This window comes from Acomys russatus, chromosome 16 (assembly GCF_903995435.1).
Source record: "Acomys russatus chromosome 16, mAcoRus1.1, whole genome shotgun sequence".
Taxonomy (NCBI): Eukaryota; Metazoa; Chordata; class Mammalia; order Rodentia; family Muridae; genus Acomys; species Acomys russatus.
In genome coordinates, this window is record NC_067152.1 from 27,279,100 (window position 1) to 27,286,294 (window position 7,195).

A 7,195-nucleotide genomic window follows, 5' to 3' on the forward strand; every position below is an offset into this window, starting at 1 on the left:
TAAACCAGCCTGGTCTACAAAAGCTAGTCCAGGACAGCAAGGCTACACAAGAAAGCCTGTCTCCAGAAACAGAACAAAACAAAACAAAAAACTGACCAAACAACAGCAACAAACCTGTTATCTGCCAGAGGTAAGTGAGGTTTAAAAATTGTTATGTGAAGCTGAACAGTTTCTTTCTATTTCGGGGTTTCTATTTCCTCCTCTATAAAATGCAGATAATTACTCCCCCCTACCCAGGCCATTGAAGCCCTAGTAGTTCTGAAGTCCTCAGCTGGGAACACAGACGCAGCAGAGTCCCACACATGCCCCTTTCCAACCACACGCATTCACGCCATCCATGAAGCTACAGAAAGGAAACCCACTCAGAAGTCAAACAATGCACACTGGGTGCTGAGGAAGGCCACAGAGCAGCGGCTTACAAGGTGAAGAGGCGTGTGCCTGGAATTCGCCCACTCAATGAAAGGAAGTATATATGAGTGTGCGCATGTGTGTAATTTATGTAATACATGTGTGTGCAAATATATATATAGCATATAAATTATATATCTGGGGTGCAAAGCAAAGAAAGCTAAACACCACACAAACAGGTTGACCCTGGGATGAGAACCAGCCCACTGAAATGCTCAGCTATGAGAAACCAGCCCAGCTAACCAATCACAAAAATGTCTCTCCAGAGCAAGAATCTTAAGGTCTAAAAATAGCCATGAGTAAGAGCCCAAGATCAGGGAGTGGTGTGTGTACAGCAAACACTAACTGGAATTAAAGCACAGCCTGCCGGAGCAGCGGTCCAGCCTGAAGCACTGTGACTCTCCGTATAGTGCCTCAAGGAAGAAACCGAAAGTTATTAGGTCCCTCTTACACCAAGGCCAGGTCAGAGTCAGTGTCCTCAATCTGTGTCAATCTGAAGCAGGGAGGATGGCTCAGTTGGTAAGGTGCTTGCCTCACAAGTGCCGAGGGCCTCAGTTTGATTCCCAGAACTCACATATTAATAAAAAGCTGGGTAGGGTGGTCCACACCCATAATCTCAGGGACAGCGCAATAGGGTGGAGACACGTGGATCCCTGGAAGTTCAACGGCCAGTTAGTTTTGCCTACTTGGCAGGGTTTCAGGCTAATGAGAGACACTGTGTCAAACAAACGGTGAAAGAATGACATCCGTGGTCGTCCTCTGACCAGCACACACGTGAACCTACACATGCATGAACATTCACAAAACTAAAAGAAAGTCTATGGCGGGATTGCATTCATTGTTCAGCAGGGGAGGTACCAGCCACCTGTGGCTGCTGAGCAATGAAAAAATGGACCATTCACACCCATACATGCAGCATTTGAAAACTGAGAGAAAAAAATGTGCAAATCTGAATGCTGAAATATTATTTGGGGCCAGGCAATGGTGGCGCCTCCCTTTAATCCCAGCACTCGGGAGGCAGAGGCAGGTGGATCACTGTGAGTTCCAGGCCAGCCTGGTCTACAAAGCAAGTCCGGGACAGCCAAGGCTCCACAGAGAAAAACCAAGGGGAAAAAAAATATTTTGGAAACGTTGGGCTGAATACATTATTAAAATTATTCTGCACATTTCTTTTTTTTTAAAGATTTATTTATTTATTTATTTATACAGTATTCTGTCTGCATGTACACCTACCCACCAGAAGAATACACCAGATCTTATTATAGATGGTTGTGAGCCACCATGTGGTTGCTGGGAAATGAACTCAGAACCTTTGGAAGAGCAGCCAGTGCCCTTAACCTCTGAGCCATCTCTCCAGCCCCTGCCCATTTCCTTTTACTTTTAATGTGGTTACTAGAAATTTTAACAGACTGGGCATGATAGCACATGTCTTTAATCCTAGTACTTGGGAGGCAGAGGTAGTCAAATTTCTATGAGTTTGAAGCCAGCCTGGTCTACACAGTGAGTTCCAGATTAGGCAGAGCTACAGAGACCACATCTCAAAACAACAACAAAAATAATAAAATAAAACAAACAAACAAAACCTAAATAAAAAAAGGAAGAGAAAAAAAAAAGGGGAAAAAAAAAAGGAAGAAAAGAAAATGTAATATAGTACATATCACCTGACTTCTGTTTATTAAAAACAAGGAAACTGTTGCTCTGGGCCATGTTATAAAAAACGTTGTGGTCCTAATTAAATCACCTGCTTAAAATAGTAAATTCCAGTGCTATAAATTAATTACAAAAACAGACTATTTCATCGTTTATCTTGGACACAAATACAGAGCCAGTCCCAAGATAAAAATCATAAAACCACACCCACTCTACCTGCTCAGGCACAGACGGACACTCCAGTTAAGGTGCACATTTTCAAGCTAACATAAAAAAGTGCTAAATTAGCCAGGCAAGGTGGTGTACACTTGGAATTCCAGCACTCATGGAGGCAGACACAGGCAGATCTCTGTGAGTTGCAGGCCACCCTGGTCTACAGAGCAAGTTCCAGGATACCTAAGGCTATACAGAGAAACCCTGTCTCGAAAAACCAAAAAATTAAAATTAAAATTAAAGCTAAGTGTCCACAGCTGATTTTTGTGTTTTGTTTTGGTCTAACCGAGACAGGCAAAACTGTCAAGCTATTCTACATGAGGAGGTGTATAGGCTCAATTTTCTTAGCAAATATATTTTATTATGAACTTATTAACCGAGAGTACCTCACTTGTAACCCGACTGACCTAAACAATAGGAAAAGAAAATTAAAGAATACAATAACGAAACCGTAAAGATGTCAGTTCCGAGGAATGATTCTCCTGGCGTAATCAGCAGGATTTCTTCTGCTGAAACGTGGAGCAACCAGAACCCAGAACCCCAGCTGGAGCCCAGAGCCCGGAGCCCGAAGCCTTCCCTCGAGCAGTTCTCTCTAGGAGCAGCTCGAAGTGGAGCAATGAACAGCCAAAACTATCCCAAGTCTCCAAAGGCTCTGCCTCTTATTTTTGGCTCACTTTATACCTCCTCTCAGAATTTGTTCAAGGATGTTTTTCAGCTGTTTAACAACCAATCTTCCCCATACGGTGGTTTGACTTCTAAAGGGATAAATAACCCCTGCTCTCTCACAAGTTTTGTTCTCATCCCCCACTTGTGATCTAAACAAAAAAACATGTTTATCTCTCCTTCAGAGGTGACCATAAATTAAAGGCAAAGAGCAGGTGGGATCTCCAGGGAAAGTATGGGTGTTTGGGTGACATGGTTTAGCCCTCAGTGAACAGCCACATGCTCACATGCTGCGAGGATGCAAAGCGTGTTAATTAACAGAAGGCATAGGACAACTGCTGGGGACATTGCCCAGTGGCACAATGCTTACCCAGCATGCTCAGTGCCCAGGGTTCCATCCTCAGCACCACAAACACACAACACAATCGACTCCACCAAGTTCTTTTTTTGAGTCTGGCAGTGTAGCCAAGGCTGGCCTTGAACTCCTGATTTCCTTGCCTCAGTCTGTGCTCCTAGACTGCAAGGGTACACACCATGCCCAATTTCCATAAGTTCTAAGTAAAATATTTTTTATCTTCAAAAATCACTTGAAGCTGGTGCTTTAATAACCACTTCACTGGATGTCAGAACACACACGGTCATCTGCCCAACAGTCTGAATGCCAAGCGCCATCCTGGGTGCCAAAGGAGCAGCCACATCACTGCTACAGAGTGTGACATGGGCTTACTGCTCTGCTGGCTTTTATGAGGCTTCGGTCTTTAATGAGAACAGCACCCATAATCAGTTAGTGAAAGTGTCTGGGAAGGATTAGGGGTGTGGCCTGTTGGAGTAGGTGTGTCACTGGAAGTGGGCTTTGAGGTTTCAAAAGCCCTATCTGGCCCCGTCTCTCTGTGTGCCTGCTGCCTGTAAGACAGGATGCAAATTCTCAGCTACTGCTCCCATCCATGCCTGTCTACTTCCTGCCATGATGATCATGGGCTAAAACTGTAAGCGAGCCCCAAACTAAGTGCTTTCTTTAGTAAGAGTTGGTTTGGTCGTAGGGGTCTCTCTACAGCAACAGAGCCACAACTAAGACTGTGAGATCCTATTTTCTTTTGTTTTAAGAGACTCATTTTTATTTTCTACATATGGGAGTTCTGTTGGCATGTCTGCCCTGTGTGTGTGCCAGCAGAGGCCAGACACTAGTGTTGAATTCCCTGGAACTAGAGTTACAGATGGCTGATGAATGGCCAAGTGGGTGCTGGGAACTGAACCTGCGCTCTTTGCAAGAGCAGTAAGCGCTCTTAACTGCTGAGCCACTCTCTAGCCCCCAGTGACCCTACCTCAAGAGAAAAAGAAAATGAAACTAGACTTCTCAAAACAGGAATTTCTTAGCCCCTTGGGGATAACCTACCAACAGTAAGTCATATGGAGCACAACTCCAGTCTAATGAGGAACTTCTCAACGGAGAGATTACTGTTAAAGTACCAGCCTCATTTGTATAGATCAAGGGAACCCCAGGGGACTCCAGATAGAAGGGGTTAATCACACAATTTCCTAAACTGTCTAAGCTAAGACATATATGCACGTGTGTGAACCAGTGGACCTATGCAAGAAGAGGTGGAAGATGAAGAAAGGGACAAAATTCAAATACACACAAAATCCCCCAGTAGAAAAATGATACAAAGTAATTTCTGAAGCAGGTTGTAATGGGACTCCCAGCACTCAGACGGCAGAAATAGGAGGCTTGGGAGCTTAAACATGCCTCAGCCACACAGTAAATTCATTGCTGGCTGAGATACATTGTACCCTATCTTTAAAAAAGAAAAGAAAAGAAAAAAAAGACAATTCCTGCTCCATTTCACAATGTGTCAAAGTCTTCTTTAGGACCACATATGTAGCCCTGGATGAGCCAGGACTGAATATGCAGAACAGACTGGTCTCAACCTCACGGAGATCTGCCTGCCTGTGGCTCCTGGGTGCCAGGGTTAACGGTGTGAGTCATCGTGTTGGCATGTTAGGGGGATGAAAGACAGACAGACAGACAAACAACCTGAACTGATGTGTTATCCATTGCTGATGTGGGATACGCGCACCACATCTGATTTCAAATATTGCAGATTAAAGGAGCAAGAACCACAGCGAACCTTTGGATTGACGGTGACATGGCCAGACATGCTTTATCAACCACTGAGCTCACAGTCAGCGCTGCCTGAGAAAAAGTCTGAGCTCTACATAAAGTGCAAGAGACTAAATTTATATGTAAGGTCACCTCCCCAGGTTCTGAATCTTCCTCTCCCCAAAGTGGACACATTCCCTCCAACCTATGTGGTAAGAGGCAAAAGGACCCAGGGCTGGGGTGCAGACACTGCCTATTTCCCATGAGCTGCTTGGGGGACCAAGGCTTGACTACTGAACCTGCCTCCTCTTCAGTAGGACAGGGTAGCCTTTCCACGGGGTGGGGTACACGCTGTTCCTGTGCTGTTGCTTGCAGGTCTGTGGCCCTTTCATCAGTATTTAACATGAACTCCATGTTTCAGTGCCCCAGGGAGGTCAGAAACCTACCTCAGTTTACCCACTAAGCTAGGCCTTACCCAAATTAATCAGAGCTCTCCCTGATACGGATATGCATAGGCATTATTATGGACGCTTCTGTCATATCCTGAGGAGGGAGGATCAGCATCTGGTGACTTCACCTCAGGGCAGGAGGGCTGGATGATCAAATCTCTCCAAACACAGGATACCTCTTGGCCCCAAAACCACTAAAGATGAAACCTCATGCCTTCAACTCTAGCCCTTGCAGCTTAGATGCGGGAAGACCAGTTTAAGGTCATCTTCCACTAAAGGGTGAGTTCGAAGACAGCCTGGACTACACTAAACCCTTTCCTAAAACAACCCACCACCGACTGCAACAAAAAAAACCTACCAATTAGTGCTCAAAACAAAAACATGAGAGTCAAGAACCTTGGTTGAAGAACGATCCATAAGCCGGAAGTACAGCTGAGTAGCTGAAGGGATTCCCTAGCATATATCAGGCCCTGGGCTCCGGTCCCAACACCACATAAAACCAGGTATGGTGGCACATACGAGCACTCAGGAAGTGAAGGCGGAAGGGTCAGAAGTTCAAGGTCATCTTTATTAAGCAGTGAATTTGAGGAGAGCCTGGACTACATGAGAGACCCTTGTTTCAAAATAAGACGTGGGGAGGAAAGAAAGAAAAAAGAGAAGCAGTGACTGTGGCTAAATACTGTGTACACTTTTTACCACATGCACACGCCAGGCATTGTCCTGAGCATCTAACATACACCTTACTGATTCATCTCATCACTGTGCTAGCCCTAGGAGAGAGTCTGCTGCTGCTGCTCTGTGTGTGTGTGTGTGTGTGTGTGTGTGTGTGTGTGTGTGTGTGTGGTGTGTGTGTGTCCGTCCAGAAGACAATCTTCAGGTGATCAGTTCTCTTAATCCACTATGTGGGTAGTGTGGCTCAAACACGGGTTGTCATGTTCAGGAGCAAGCATCTCTACCTGCTGAGCCATCTCCCTGGCCAACACAGTACACTTTATCTTCATTTTCACAGAGGAGGAGTGGAGGAACAGAACGTTACAGGATTCATTCAAGGTCTCACCGGTAGCGTCGGCATGGAGCAGCATCCTAACACAGCCTGCTACTAACCTATTCAGGAATGTTGTAAGCAAGCCAGCAGTCAAGCACAGTGCTAAGCCAAAGCACCTTTCCAGTGTCTCAACAGATGGACGGTGCCTGAGCTGAAGGCTCCTTTAGCCTTGCTCTGCCTAGCCACATCTGGGAGGCCGCAGCTAAGTGTGTAGTCCACAGTTTAAATGGAGTTCTAAACTGAGTGGTGGTGGCACACACATTTAATCCCAGCACTTGGCAGGTGGATCTCTAAGTTTACAACCAGCTTGTTTTACAGAGTGAGTTCCAGGACAGCCAGGGCTACATAGTGAGACCCTGTCTCAAAACAAAAATAAATGTGGTTTACAAAAAAAAAAAAAAAAAAAAAAAAAAAACAGCAATCTGGGCGTGGTGGTGCACACCTGTAATTCCAGTACTTGGGAACCAGAGGCAGGCAGATTTCTGGGTGTTCGAAGGCCAGCCTGGTCTACAAAGCGAGTCCAGGACAGCCAAGACTACAGAAGAAACCCTGTCTTAAACAAAACAAAAATAAAATAAAATAAAATAAAAAGCAAACATTGGGCTGGAGAGATGGCTCAGTGGTTAAGAGCACTGACTGCTCTTCCAGAGGTCCTGAGTTCAATTCCCA